This window comes from Moschus berezovskii, chromosome 20 (assembly GCF_049115385.1).
Source record: "Moschus berezovskii isolate FMDL1 chromosome 20, NW_MosBer_1.0, whole genome shotgun sequence".
Taxonomy (NCBI): Eukaryota; Metazoa; Chordata; class Mammalia; order Artiodactyla; family Moschidae; genus Moschus; species Moschus berezovskii.
Window position 1 is genome coordinate 37,720,743 of NC_142479.1, and position 16,343 is coordinate 37,737,085.

Here is a 16,343-nt window from a genome sequence, read left to right on the forward strand (position 1 = left end):
TGTTAGTCACTCAGTTGTTTCTGACTTTTTGTGACCCCAACAGGCTCCTCTGACCATGGAATTCTCCAGGCAAGAATACTGGAGACCATTTCCTTCTCCAGGGGATCTTCCCCACCCAGGAATCAAACCTGGGTTTCCACAAAACCTGGGTTTTGTTTGCAGGCAGTTTCTTTACCTCTGAGCCACCAAGGAAGCCACTTGGTTCTTTCCATGCTGTCTTTGGGCCTTCTGTACTGGACTCTCCCTCCTCACTGTCAGCTCCTGCCCTGGGGTGGTGGAGAGTGCAGCACGCAGTGAGACAGGATTGAACACACTAGGTGGTCCAGAGGTACAGCCCTGGGGCCTTCTGCCGGACGTGAATGGGTCCCCACCCCTTCCTGAGGCTCTGTCCCCTGCAAGGATGTTGGGAGGGGCCCACGTGGACCAGGTAGGCTTGAGCGGGGCGGGGAGCTAGGAGACCTGTCCAGAATTCCCACTGCAGCCAGCTTGGTCGGCGCAGCCACCCAACCCAGCTTATTTACGATGCTTTTAGCTCCAAGCAGGCCCATTTCCGAAGTCCTCTCCGAGGTATAAATTATCTTAAAGGGCTGATTTGTATCACTGTGGTTGGACAATGCTTAACCAGAAAGCACTCCGGCCTTTCAGCAGTTTCAATCCAGGGAGAGCTATGGATTTTTTTTTCTCACCCTAATTGAGCACTTCAGAAAGGGAGGGTGTTGAAAAACCTTCAATAGGTTGCATTTTTAGGGAAAGCAATTTTGACTTATTAGGCGCTGTTGGCTTCAGAAATATGCTCACTAATGACTTCTATTTAAATATTTCCCTCCAGCTGAGACTTAAAAAAAGCACTGTGTTAATGGATTTGACATCCCCTAAATGAGTATTTTCCCACTTCGGCCTCTGAACTTCCTTGGCCAGATCTTCTCAAACAGTCAAGAGGTCCCAAGCAGGCTGTGTTTAGAAAACCCCTGTCAGAATTAGCTATAGAAACGATAATTTTCCTTTTTCAACTGTAGGGCCGACAGTGATCTGCTAGGTGTAAGCCCAAACTTAGATGGAATCACTGGTTTCTCAGTCTTTCACTGGTGACCCAATCCTTATAGAATTAGAATTAAACCCAAAGCCTCTGATCTTGCACAAAAGGCCCACCCTACCCTCATCTGACACCACAATACCCACCTGGCTCCCTTTTGAACCCCAGGCAGAAAATTCTAGGTGAGTGCATGGCCTGACATGCAGAACCTGACATACAGAAGGGCTGTGTCTGCTTTAAGGCTCTGCTGTGGCCGTCTTGAAATTCCTTTTTTTTAAAGCAAGATTTATATATGTAAATAACTTTATTTATTTTTGGCTGCGCCAGGTCTTCACTGCTGCATGCATGGTACAGCAAGTGGAGGGGCTACTCTTTAGTTGTGTATGGGCTTCTCACTGTGATGTTTTCTCTTGTTTCAGAGCCTGGGCTCTAGAGCACAGGCTCAGTAGTTGTGGGGCACAAGCTTAGTTTCCATGAGAAATTGGGATCCTCCCAGACCAGGAACAGAATCCGTGTCCCCTGCATTGGCAAGCAGACTCTCACCCACTGGACCACCAGGGAAGTCCTGTCTTGAAATTCTTCATAATTTTTGATCTAGGAGTGCCCTATTTTCATTTTGTACTGGGCTCTGCAAATGGTGTATAGGATCATGCCCAGATTCATCATCCTCTCCCACTCCTCTCTACATTTTCTTGTATAAGCAGTTTCCTCTACCTGAGGCATCAGCCTTCAGCCCAGCCCTGCCTGCTCCTTGTCCATGAAATTAACCCTAAGGAAGTGCCTTGGATAGTGGAGACAGCACAGCCTAGTAGCCGAACGAAGCCAGAGACCAGAATGCCAATCTCAGCTCCACCACTTCATGATCTTGGGCAAGCAAATTAGTGTCTCTGAGTCTTGAGTTTTCCCTTCTGAAGGAATGGAATTACCATTGTCCCAACTTCCTAGGTTGCTGTGAGAACTAATTTTGAGATAATCATGGAGCATTTAGAAGAGTGTTTGGCACAGTATTCACCACTGTTACCAGTCCCTTCATGAGTGTGATTGAATTTTGATTCTCTCATGAAGCCCTCCTTGGCTGGCCTGACTCCTTCACCTAGAGTGAGACATCCCCTGTCCCATCTCCTGTAGCCTCCTCTCTTCTGTAGGACCAGCAGGCTACAGATCGACACCTGTCAGTATTGTTACAAACCCTTTTGTTTGCAAGCATCAGGAACTCACTCAAACTAGCTTAGGCAAAAAGACGGGCTAGTTGTAAATATTTGAGGGACAAGAATGTAGCTGAGCCTCAGGAAGACCTGGGATATCAACTTGAAAACACAAGCACCCACTTTTCAGATTTTACTCTTGCTTTTATCTCAGGATTGGCCTCTTTCTCTCTCTCTGTCTCTCCATCTTTCTACAAACCAGCATCTTCTTCATCTTAGCCACAAGATAGAAAAGTATTACCTGACAGCATCTAAATTGTTCATATGGTTCTAGCCACCTGAAAGCTGGACCGTTACTGGTTCAGTTTCACAGTTCTGTGGACAGAGACCCAACTGGCCCCTCCAAGGTCAAACTCATCAATGGAGCCCAAACTACAAGACGATTTTACACTCCAGAGTGGCTTAATCTCTCCACGCCTGTCTACCGCACATGTCTATCTTTCCCTAAAGGGCCACAAAGGATCCCTAAAGGCCACGTGCTTATCAGCTTTGCCTCCTCCAGTCTGGTGCCTGGAGCCTAAATTGTTGTTGAATAAAGGAAGGTGTGAAGAGATCAGAGGATGATGTGGTTGGATGGCATTACCAATTCAATGGACATAAATTTGGGCAAACTCCGGGAGATGGTGAGGGGCAGGGAAGCTTGGAGTGCTGCAGTCCATGGGGTGGAGAAGAGTCGAACAGGACTTGGGGACTGAACAACAAAAAAAAAAGAGGGTGCAAATGGTAGTGGAGAGGCTTGCATTTCCAACCCCAAACACTGATACGGAGCAGGAACCTATGGGGCTCCACAAAGACTTCCTGTGTCCCCCATTTCTTTGATTACAGGAAGCAGCCTTTATTCAGCTTCCATGACCTTCCCTGAGGGCCAGTGGGCAGATTCAAGCAGTTGTTAATTACTGGAGTGGGGTGCCATTGCCTTCTCCGAATTAGGGAAGGGAGGGGATGCAAAACCAGGGAGAAACAGTCAAGAGCAGTCTTGGGGTAGGGTCGCATTTCTCCATCAATGGATACACACCACAATAATTTTGAGCTATTTTGCAGAGGTTGAAACCCCCTCCAGGTGGGAGAAGTTAAAGATTAATGATGGTAGGCTGCCCACAAGCAGAAAGATCTCAGACCAGTTGGACCTGAAGGTTGTTAATGCTAACTTCTACTGACCTCACCACTAACCCATCAGAATAATGTCCATGAGCTGATCACGACCTCTTTGAGCAATTACTGTAAAACTTCTCACAGCACATGGTTTTGAGGGCATCAGCCCACTGTGGTCCCCTCTGCCTGGTAGAGTAATAAAGCAGTCCTCTTCTGCTTCACCCAAAATTCTGTCTCCGAGATTCAATTCAGCACCAGTGTACAGAGAAGCTGAGCTTTCGGCATCAACACCACCACGCACTCTCACAACTGTTCTGTCCCTTGCAGGGACTTAGCAAGTGAGCCTGTCCTGGAACCAAAAGCATCCCAGGCAGGCTATTCATCCGAGGAGTACTGGAGAGCCTTCCCCCTCTCAGCCCCAGACATCCTGGCAGGCTTGCCTGGTTCCCCAGCCTGCATCCAGAGCAACTTCTCTCCTTTGCACCTGAAACAAAACAGGGCTCAGTTTTCCTGAATATGCAGTGTGCAGCTTCAGGATTTAAGTTGATTTCTGCAGGAGGGAACCTGCTCGCTCAACAGATTCTATACTCTCAGAAATTATTAAAGGAGCAGAATTAAATTCACAGGGGTCAGAGGTCAGGAACATGGGAAACAAGGCAACCCCAGCAGAACCTACATTAATTGTTGCAGTCAGATATGCTGGAAGAGCAGAAATGCTGCTGAATTATTTACTTCGGTCCTACTATCAAAGCAAATAACAGAGAATCTGCTTCACACCAGTGAGTCCATGAGCTCAGGGCATGGTGTTCAGCAAATCTCCGTACCTAAGGTGTCTCTTGACCAGGCACTTCCTGACTCTTACTGACCCCTCCCTGCCTGGCGAGGATGCAGAGGAAAGAAAAGACTGTGCCTGAGCAGGACACCCAGACTGAACAAATGCAACACACTGATGAATGGATTCACGGCATTCAGAGAATAAAACATACATTCTATCTATGAATCCAGCTTCACGCTCCCCTTCCTGGATCCCCGTCACAAAGAACAGTGTCAGAAGGGAATGCCTTCTCCCCTGGCCAGGTTTCCTCATGGAAGGCTTTTCCAGAACTCCCACCTGGTCTGTCTCTGACTTTTTGTCCTCTTGGGAGTGAGCTCGCCCCTGGGGGTAAGACTGCACTTCTCTCCCTCTGCAGGGGGAAGGCTTACCTCAGTCCAGCCAGCAGACCGGAAGTCACACCCTTCAGCCTGGCTGATAGAGGAGAAACAGAAGAATTGTGGAACTCCATCTTTATTCGTTGTTGGCTCACCTTGTTCAAAACCCAGCTGGGGAATGGTGGTACCAATTCTTACAGGGGACTGGAGTCTCCAGTGTTTGTTGCATGTATCAGGTCACCCTCAGAAGTCAATAAACCACTTGGCCTGGGACACAACCTTCCTGCCCACTCCCTAACTGTTAAGAGATGCCACACAACTGTAAAAGTGAACAAATAAACAGACAAACCCATTTGGCCTGATGGCTGGATGGCATCACCGACTCGATGAGTATGAGTTTGAGTGAACTCCGGGAGTTGGTGATGGACAGGGAGGTCTGGCATGCTGTGATTCATGGGGTCACAAAGAGTCGGTCACGACTGAGCGACTGAACTGAACTGAACTGAAGCTTCTAAAAATCACCAAGGTCAAAATGCCCTGCCCATACGCCAAAGTCCGAGGTCATAACAGGCTCTGACTGCCCCAGATCCATTCTATATGTGTATGTGGCTTTCTGAATTCCAGTCTTTTTTAATATTCATTTTTTAAAAATTTATTTGGCTGCTTTGGGTCTTAGTTGCAGCATGTGAGATCTTTAGTTGCAACATGAGAACTCTTAGTTGCTACGTGTGTGATCTCAGTGCCCTGACCAGGGATTAAACCCAGGTCCCCTGCATTGGGAACTCAGTGTCGTAGCCACTGGACCACCAGGAAAGTGCCTAAATTCCAATCTTTTAAAAAATAATTCCCCACTGCGCCAAAGATTGAGGATCTTTGAAGGGACCTCTGATAAATGGTACCCTCCCACACTTTGAACAAGTTGAGGGGAAAAAAGGAGAGATGGAGCCAGGGACTTCCCTGGCAGCTCAGTGGGTAAGACTTCTCCTTCCATTGCAAAGGGTGTGGGTTCAATCCCTGGTTCAGTTCAGTTGCTCAGTCATGACCAACTCTTTGCGACCCCATGAATCACAGCACGCCAGGCCTCCCTGTCCATCACCAACTCCCGGAGTTCACTCAAACTCATGTCCATCGAGTCGGTGATGCCATCCAGCCATCTCATTCTCTGTCGTCCCCTTCTCCTCCCGCCCCCAATCCTTCCCAGCATCAGAGTCTTTTCCAGTGAGTCAACTCTTCGCATGAGGTGGCCAAAGTATTGGAGTTTCAGCTTCAGCATCAGTCCTTCCAGTGAACTCCCAGGACTGATCTCCTTTAGAATGGACTGGTTGGATCTCCTTGCAGTCCAAGGGACTCTCAAGAGTCTTCTCCAGCACCACAGTTCAAAAGCATCAATTCTTCGGCGATCAGCTTTCTTCACAGTCCAACTCTCACATCCATACATGACCACGGGTAAAACCACAGCCTTGACTAGATGGACCTTGGTTGGCAAAGTAATGTCTCTGCTCTTTAATATACTATCTAGGTTGGTCATAACTTTCCTTCTAAGGAGCAAGCGTCTTTTAATTTCATGGCTGCAATCAGCATCCACAGTGATTTTGGATGCTGAAAAAATAAAATATAAAGTCTGCCACTGTTTCCACTGTTTCCCCATCTATTTCCCACGAAGTGATGGGACCAGATGCCATGATCTTTGTTTTCTGAATGTTGAGTTTCAAGCCAACATTTTCACTCTCCTCTTTCACTTTCATCAAGAGGCTTTTGAGTTCCTCTTCACTCTCTGCCATAAGGGTGGTGTCATCTGCATATCTGAGGTTATTGATATTTCTCCCAGCAATCTTGATTCCAGCTTGTGCTTCTTCCAGCCCAGCGTTTCTCATGATGTACTCTGCATATGAGTGAAATAAGCAGGGTGACAATATACAACCTTGACATACTCCTTTTCCTATTTGGAACCAGTCTGTTGTTCCATGTCCAGTTCTGACTGTAGCTTCCTGACCTGCATACAGGTTTCTCAGGAGGCAGGTTAGGAGGTCTGGTACTCCCATCTCTTTCAGAATTTCCCACAGTTTATTGTGATCAGTCCCTGGTAGGGGAGCTGAAATCCCCCCTGACTCAAGGTCAGAAACCAGAACATGAAACAACAGGCAACACTAACAAATTCAGTAAAGTCTTCAAAAATGATCCACATCAAAAAAAAGAGAAAGAAAACTCAGAAAAATCATGTTAAAAAAAAGACAGAGAATCCAAATATCAAGTTTACTATTGCTAAAGATGAAATGGAAAATGTGGCTTTAGGCGTATTATGCAAGAGGTACTTGCCGGTACTAAACTCCCAAATCTGGCAGCTGTGTTCACTCAGACTCGGGCCGTGTCAGACTAGAGCCGGCTTCCCACACACAGAGTGTCCCACTCGAGAGAGGCTCAGGTCTTCGAGGAGCAGAGGAGAGCTTTTTTTTTTTTTTTAAAAAAAAAAAAAAAGACTTTAGGGCTTCCCTGATGACTCAGTGGTAAAGAATCTGCCTGCCAGTATAGGAGAGATGAGTTCAACCCCTGATACGGGATGATCCCACTGCCATGGAGCAGCTAAGCCCAGGAGCCACAACTGCTGAACCTATGCTCTAGAGCCCAGGAGCCACAACTGCTGAAGCCCATGTGTCCTAGAGCCCCTGCTCCACCAAAGAAGCCACGAGAAGCCTGCTCCTCACAACTAGAGAGTAGCCTCTGCTCACCACAACTAGAGAAAGCCCACACAAAGCAACGAAGACACGGCACACTCAAAAATAAATACATGAATAAAACCATTTTAAAAAATAGACTTGAATTTCTAGAGGAGTCTTAGGTTCACAGCAGAATTGCACAGAAGGCACAGAGAGTTAACCTATACCCACTGCCCCCTCCATGCACAAGGCCTCCCCACTATCACCATGCCCTGTTGGAGTGGAACGTTCTTTACAGGCCAGGAACCTGCACCAACACACCACCCTCTCCTAGAGTCCATAGTTCACATGAGGGTTCACTCTTGGCGTTGGACATTCTGTGGGTTTGGACAAATGTGTAATGACACGTTCCCACCATTATAGTATCACAAGAGTAGTTTCACTGTCCTAATAAACCCTGTATTTCATTTACTCTCTCCTTCCCCCCAACCCCTGGCAACTGTTGATCTTTTTTTACTGCCTCCAGAGTAAACAAGCCCCTTTCAGAATGCCAGATAGTTGAAATCATACAGAATGTAGCCTTTTCAGATTGGCTTCTTTCACTTAGTCATATTCATTTATGTGTCCTCTATGTCTTTTCATGGTTTGATAGTTCATTTATTTTCTTTTTTTTTTTTTCTGTCTGTGTAAACTGCTTTTTAAACACTTGAGGTATCTAATCAGCATATCACATTATATTAGGGACTTCCCTGGTGGTCCAGTGCTTGAGACTTCGCCTTCCAATGCACGTGGTGTGGGTTCGATTCCTGGTCGGGGAGCTAAGATCCCATATGCTTCCCAGGCAAAAAGCAAATCATAAAACAGAGGCACTATTATGACAAGTTCAATAAAGACTTAAAAAAATAGTCCACGTAAAAAAAAAAATCTTTAAAAAATATTAGTTTCAGGTGTGTTCCCATATGTGTTATCATATGTGTTCCGAATTTGGGCCATTATAATCAGAGGAGAGCTTTTGCCCTTTGGAGTCCCACTTGACCCCAGTAGTAAGTGTAAAGCCAAGCAGATTGCCTAGTTACTCTTCCCCAGTTCACCCACCAGATGAGTCAGTGTGTGAAAAGATAGAGAAAGATGCTCAGGGAAATGTGTTTTTCTTGATAGCATTTATCCCAATAATCCTTCCTTTTATCCGTCTTCCTGCCTGCCTTGCACATATTAGATCCTCAATAAATTAATGAACAATCATTATGTGAGCGAATGAATGAAAGGTAGGGACCACATTTGTCGTCTTCTCTGTTGCATCTGAAACGTTGGGCAGGCAGACTGACACGAAGATATGTTGAATCAATGAACTAACAAAGCAATCAGTGAAGGGTGACGTGGTATATATTGTTAGACTCATCACTGTGTCTGTGATAGCCAAGTGCCTGACACCTGGCAGGGACTCAGGAAAGCATCAAGTGAACAAATATGTGAATTAATGAAGGTGTAAATGAGTGAGTGAATAGATGTCTACGGTGCGCAGTGAGGGCGGTTAGGGCCCCACCTGTCCAGCAGTGGTCAGTGCTCACTCAGAGTTAGGGCCACACACTAACAGTGAGTCCAGAGGAAGGGAGCATTAGATTTCTGAAAATGTTAAAGGAATTGGAGATGTGACAGTCTGTCTTCAAATGTCTTTAAACATCTGCCAGGCTGTCATGGGAGGAGGAGGCAGACATACTCTGGGATCCCCAAGGAACCAGTGGAGGAAGTTTTAATAAGGCAGATTTTGGAACAATTTAAAAATGAAAAGAACCAACATGCTTTGTGCACCAATCACGTACAAGGCATCTGCAAGTTGTTTAGCCTGAGTTCACTTGCATTTCACATCTTCCTAAACAAGGCGTGGTTTCCCCACACTCAGACACAAGAGAAGACATGGCGAAGAAGATACGGCTCGCTCAAAGTCACACAGTTATAACAGAATAAACCAGTATGCAAACTCAGGACCAGCTGATTCCATAGCCTACACTGCTTAGAGTAGACCCCCATCCCCACAAAAAAAGTGTAAGTAGTCTTGTCAGGTAGTGAGCTCCCCATCACTGGAGGTAGTCAAGTAGAGATATGGTCACTCACCTGGTTAAGCCAAGAGAGACTACACAAAAGAGCTGGAAGGACAGACTGAACTAGAGTCTCTAGTTTTCTGGCTGTGGGTTTGCCCACTCTTATATTGAGCCCAATATCATGACGGGTTTGAGACAGTGCTTTTGGTTTAGCAAGCTTACTTCAAAGGTGATCTACCTGTCCTCAAAGCTACATCTAAGAGGCTGGTATCACACACCTGATATTAAGTGTGAGAATGGCAAGTAGATTTTATTTTATGTTTCAGTTTGATTCAATTGGTAGTGGCTGCCTGGAGCACTGTTCTGTTATAAAGCTTTGGTTAGTTTCTGTGGGAACAGTGTTTTGATTGATGAGTGATGTCTGTCCTGGGTACGGGACAGTAGCTGGCAGACATTTGCCACATGTATGCCATCCTTGCTCCAGGATGTGCATTTTGACTCTGGAGAGCCCAAGTGGATAATAGTGGTAAAGCCACGTTCATCGAAGAAAATACCAAAGTACACCATCTTAGAGCCAGAAAAGGGATTAATTTTCAACATGAAGATTTGAAGCAGTCCAGATTCCAATTCCTAAACATCACTCATTCTTGTTTTCTTGTGGGCCTGTCCTTTAATTAGGAGGTTCTGCAAACACTTCAAAGCCAAGCAGTTCCCTGGCCAGCCCAGCCCAGTGGCTGTCCCTGCCAGCTCCCCAGTTCCCTGCCAGCCACGGTTTCCCCTGAGCACCAGACTGGGTTTTGATCATGCAAATAGAAATGAATGTTTCCCACTGTGCAGTAAATAGCGTGTCTCCATGCTCAGCCTACATCTTCATCCCCACAGCCAATTAGAGGCATGGCTACCTCCCCATGAAGAACTGGGGAAGCACCTCTGCTCATTCCCTTCTTGGGTGTTGGGGGGATGCTCTGTTCCCGCATCCCAGTCTTATCCAGGCCTCCAGAAAATCTGAGCGCCTTCCTTGGACAAGGGACTTGAGGAGTCTGTGACATCCCTGCCCGTCCACTGGGCACACACCTTTCTATAGGTGCTGCAGCATTTAAAAAGTGGGGGTGGAGGGGCTTCCCTGGTGGTCCAGTGGTTGGGGATCCATCTGCCAATGCAGCAGACATGGTTCAGTCCCTGGGCGGGGAAGATCCCACATGCCTTGTGGCAACTAATCCAGTACTCCACAACTACTGAGCCAGAGCTCTAAAGCCCACAAGTCACAACTACTGATCCCATGCACCCCAACTAAGAAGGCTGTGAGCCTACACCCTGTGGTCCACAACCAGAGAAGCCACTGCAATGAGAAGCCCACACACCACAATGAAGAGTAGCCCTGCTCACTGCGACTAGAGAAAGCCACACGAAGCAGTGAAGACTCAACACAGCCAAAACAAAACACATATATTTTTGTAAAAGGTGGGAGTGGGGCCTGCCAGTTTGGGGTTTGGCTCCAAATCTTGATTCTATCATGTACTTGCTGTGTTCCTTTGGGCAAGTCACTCAGCCTCTCTGGGCTTTACTTTCCTCATCTCTAAAATGGGAATAATGCTCTCATCAGGAGGTTTTTTCCTCCCTTACTCATTCCACTGTCAATTATGAATACCCATCACAGGCATCTGTGCCTCGCCACTGCCATGGTTTACATTCAGATCTCGGTAGCTCTGCCCTGTCTAGGGGTTGTGCTTGGTTAGGCAGAAATTATTATTTCTAAAAGCCAGAGAAGCTGCTGTTTGAATTTGTCAGCTTCTCTGTGAAGGGATGTTAAGTCTTCTTGGAGCAGATTTTCTCTTTCCTGGGAAGAATCCCTGAAGGAGGTCCCCTTAGTCATGGAATAAGAGCCAGTATGGTTCCAATGATCCTAGAACAGAACAAAGGCGTCTTTCCTGAAGTTTGACCAAGGCTGCACCTCCCAGTATTCCAGAGCTGGCGACTGGGAGGAAGCTGGGTACATCAGGGGCTTCTTGGGGAAAATATTTCAAGAGCCCGACTGCTTCCTCACATCTGAAGTTCAGTGATACAGTCTGAGAGGGTCCTGATTCAGTCTGCAAGCAGAAAAGGACATCAAAGCTTCAGAGGTCACTTCGAGGGAAAGCCGTGAGCTAGGCTTGACCTCAGAGCCGTGGGTCTGTCTGACCCAGATGGTGGCCATGGCTTGAAGCCCGTCTTCCCAGAGGATGTGCTCTGGGGGAAATCTTGGAGCCAGAGAGTGAAAACTAGGAAGGTAATCCTCAGAAACCAAGGAAGAATCGCCACAGCCTGCAGAGGATGTAGACCTGCTCTGTTCAATACAGTGGCCACTAGCTCCATGTGGTGATTGAAGATTAAAACTAAATTAATTAAATGGAAATAAAATTGAATCTGATTCCTCAGTTGTATGTAGCCACATTTCAAGGGCTGGGTTGCCATATGTGGTTAGCGGTTATATTAGCTATGCAGAATTGTAGATTGTCTCCATGACTGCAAAATATTCCCTCAGGGACTTCCCTGGTGGTCCAGAGGCTAAGGCTCTATGCTCCCAATGCAGAGGGCCTGGGTTTGATTCCTGGTTGGGGAATTAGATCCCACATGTTGCAACTAAGAGTTAACATGTCACAACTAAGGGTTTGATGCCACAATGAAGAGAAAATGTGCTGCAACTGAGACCCGGCACAGTCCAATAAATAAATATTTTTTTAAGTTCCCTTGAAGAAAGAAAGAAAAGAAAGTGTTAGTCACTCAGTCGTGTCCAACTCTGTGACCCCACGGTCTGTAGTCTCCTCTGTCCATGGAATTCTCAAGGCAAGAATACTAGAGTGGGTTGCCATTCCCTTTCCAGGGGATCTTCCCAACCCAGTGATCGAACCAAGGTATCCTGGAATGTAGGAAGATTCTTTACCACCTGGGTAAAGAAGCCAAAAATTTCCCTCAGATGGAGCTAATTTACAGGAGGGTTTTTCATCATCATCATTACTGACATTCGGGCTGATGGATCACTCTTGGTTGTAGGGGGCTGTCATCTCAGGCACTGTGGGATGTTTAGCAGCATCTCTGGCCTCCACTGTCTAGATGCTAAAGAAACCCACCCCCAGGGTGGCAACCAAATTATCTCCAGACATTGGTCCTTGGGTTGTGGTGGTGGTGACAAAACTGTCCCCAGTTGAGACCCACTGGCTCAGATCATGTAGACCATCCTGGGCACTGCCTAAGGGGTAGGGGAGGGGCACGAAGACACAACTGGGCTGGACCAGCTCCCTTCAGGCTGAGATAGAAGAGCAGAGAACACAGCTGGCCCCCTCAGCATGGACTGGACAAGTGTTCAGTGTTCTTGGACAGTAGGAAGGATGGAAAGAGAATGGAGAGGGTTGGCAAGGAGGCCATAAGGATCACCTGGGTCACACAAGCTACATCTGCATTACTGCCAATGTCTCCTGCATGGCCTCCCAGCCTTCTGCTCCCTCCCCCACGATCAACCCTACCTGCTGACTGCTGGAGTGATGGGCGTGCAGAAAAATCCTTGAATGTTATTTCCCTTTTTTAAGTGCAGAGTAATTTTTCATTGCTCTTAAAGTCAACACTTGGGCCTGGCACCCAGATCCCTCTTGGCCTGCTTCCCTTGAACTTTTCAGATTGATATCACACTACCTTCAAATGGGCCACACTGGTCTCTGCCCAAGGGGTGCCCTTTCACACTTCTGTGAGTTAGCATCTGCTGTCCCTATCTCTGTGTCCTCTCTCTGTCTCTCCTCTTTTCTGTGTCAGGGATCCCCAAGACGATCTACCTGCTCACTGATTCACTGAAAGAACTCTTGGGACTCAGAGTATTGTTGTCCTCCTGGCTATTTATTTTTGTTTATTATCATGAAAAGATGCACAGGAACAACGAGGGAGAAAGGTATCAAATGGTCTGGCTTCCTCTGCTCTCCCTCCCACGAGGCCACACTGAACAGGCTCCTTCTCCAGCAGCATAAATGCAGCCACACGTGTGTAATGTTTCTGCCCAGGGAAGCCTGTTTGAGACTCCAATTTCAGTGTTTTTATTAGGAACTGATCACCTGGGCATACTTAGTCAAGAAACTACCAAAACATCAGACTTCCAGAAGGAAAGCAAGGGTTCCACCTAAAACACTAAACAGAGTTTAGTCACAACCAAGCAGCTTTATCAGTTAAGGAATATTTCAAGAGCCAAGTTCCCTGACACCAGCCAAGGACCAACCTTGCTAGCAAACTCTTCTAAAGAGAGCAGCAACTTAAGTCTGTTTTCCTTCTTTGCTGCAGATTTCTTTTCCCAGATCAAAGGTCACACTGTTTGTAAATCCTTTCTTGTTTTCTGGCTAAAGCTAGTTCAGGGTCTCTGGGTCTCGGTGGCTTTCTTGTATCATAGAAGAAACCACAGGGATTTTGTAATGGCCTGTGAATTTTCCCTCCAGACTTTGGGCATGTTGAAGGCAGGGCCATCACAGGGTTCAGTACCCAGTAAAGACTTGCTATCTGTTTGCTGAATAAATAGATGATTGGAAAGCATTAATGTGCTAGAGACCTAGGATGCAGAAGATACAGACCAGAAAATACATGGTCCCTGCTCCCCGGGGAGTATGTGAGGAATGCCCAGGCCCAGGGAGATGAAGCAGGTGAGCAGTGAGCCAGACAAAACTCTCTTCTTGGCGCCCGACTCATCCCACAGCCACACCCCGTGGTCCCCCAGCCAGGAGAGCCTGCAGGGCAGCTGCAGCTGAGTTTATATCCCCCTCTCTGCTGCCAACCAAGGAGATCACGCCTTTCCCAAGTGGCACTCACTGGCTGGGAACATCAGGTTTGGAGCAGCAAGATCCCCCCTAGACTTCTGGCAGAGCATCCTGAGGTGCCCAAGTGGCCCAGGTAAGGGAAGGAGACATCACTGGCTAGAGGATAATACTGAGCATCCCTTTATGAGGAGGGTACTAGCAGGATGCTCCTGGGGAGGAAGGAGGCAGAGGAGGGGCTGCCCTCAAAGTTCCAGGGCCCTTTAGCTGGAAAACACAGCCCACACGCCCTCCCCGGACTTTGGAGTCCAGGCGACCTGGGCTGGAATTCCAGCCCCAACATTTGCTGTGAGATCTGGCAGGAGCCTTAGATACCTTGAGCCTTAGTTGCCTCATCTGTAACATGGGAAGAATATTTCCTTCCTGAGGCTGATGCACACGTTCAATGATGCAAACAGTTCAGTGTAGTCCCCACCCGGTGCCCAGAAAGTGGAGCTGACTGTGACTGCCGTCCTCGTGGGCTCTGTACAATTATTGTCAGCCTATGGGGATGTGCCCCTTCAACTGAGGAACAGACTAGTGCCCCCCTTTGAGTCTCAGACCCTCCCGATCTTGGCCCATTCTCTGGGTGGTGGCTCCGACTGCCACAAGGGTATTTGGACCCAGATTTTAACCATGGCAACTGCCTTCTGAGTAAGATTACTGTTACTTTCTCAAAAAGTTCTCTTTTCCATCAGCTTTGGGATACTCCAAAGTTCACTGAATTTTTAAGTGTGGTTTTATTATATCTCGGAGCTAAATGTTTTTGTGGCAGAAACCCTTCCCAAATCAAGTAATGCAAGTTGACAGGAAAGAGGCTAGAAATTGGTTCCAGTGACAACTCCCCACCCCCCCGCAAGTTGCTCACAACAACCATCTATTTTTACCCCCAGTGAATGTGATAATCGGGGCAAGATGATCTGGCAGTCTTGTTGATGACCAGTTTTATTTCTCCAGGTCTCCTTTAAGCTTTTCCATCCATCAGAGGGAGGGAGAGACTGTGGGATCCTCAGGGTAGGGACCCTGTGGATTCAGGTCTGTGTCTGAGCTCCTGGAAGCCAAGCTGGGATAAAGGATGGAGATGTTCAGTGTTCCAGCAGTGGGACTGTAGGTGAGACTTTTCACCTCATGGGTCCCAGGTTCCTCACTGTAAAGGGTGTCCGTGAGACCAAGCTACCAGCCCAGCTATTGTGTGGCATCTAATAAGTGCTCTATAATTGAATGGATGGATGGATGGATGGATGAATGAATGAACCATCTAACTAATTAATTCCTTGCTGTTTCTCTTGCAAGGCTCAAATGAAGGGATGATTATGGAAGTTCATTATAAGCTGTGAAGTGCTCTTAAGTGCATGGATTGCGGTTATTGTGGTTAATAATTAAAACACCACCCACTCGGTCTGCCGAACCACCTCCTGCCCATCCTGCTCGGCTCAGGTTGGCTTCTTCATGCCCTGTCTCAAAAGTCTTCACTCCTCTGGGACTTCCCTGGCAGCCCAGTGGTTAAGGCTCCATGCTTCCAATGGGTTCTATCCCTGATCTGGCAACTAAGATTCCACATGCTGCATGGCCAAAAAAATAAAAAATCTTTACTCCTTATGGAGCAAAGAGCATGACCTTGACAGTGAAGACCCCACAGTTTGGTTCCACTCTGACTTTCCAGGTGAATCCGTTTGTGTCCTTCTGTCAGGGCCTTCTCTTTCCCAGGAGGGTGAAGAAGGGAATGTGAATGCCAAAGTCTCAGTGTCAGAGCTGACTCCATCTTGTTGCTATCGAGGGAGAAAGAAAATCCTGGGGGTCATTCAGGGACGTAAACTGTTCCCAGGAAATGGCCATGCTGCCCTTCACCACCTCTTAGAGCCTGCACAGACACTGAATGGCCGGCATTCCACATCCCAGCATGTGGTCTGGCAAAGCTGAGCCCCATTCCATGGCATTTTCTGGTGCCCAGGACTTGGCCGGGTGACTGCCTATAGAGCAGGGATCAAGAGTGAGTGAGGATGGCTAGAAAAAAAATAGAACAAGCACTTGCCAAGTGCCTAGCAGGTTCCAGCTGCTAAGCTAGGCTCTGCATATGTGCTTAATCACTTCAGTCATGCCTGACTCTGGGACCCTGCGGACTCTAGCCCACCAGACTCCTCTGTCCGTGGGATTCCCCAGGCAAGAATACTGGAGTAGGTTGCCAGTTCCTTCTCCAGGGGATCTTCCCGACCCAGGGATCGAACCTGGGTCTCCTGGATTGCAGGAGAACTCTTTACCATCCAAGACACCAGGGAAGCCCCAGGCTCTGTGTGCCCTCTCCCTAATACAAATCCTGCCCAGCGGAGATGGTTGGGACATTTGACAGATGAGACCCAACAAAGGAAGGA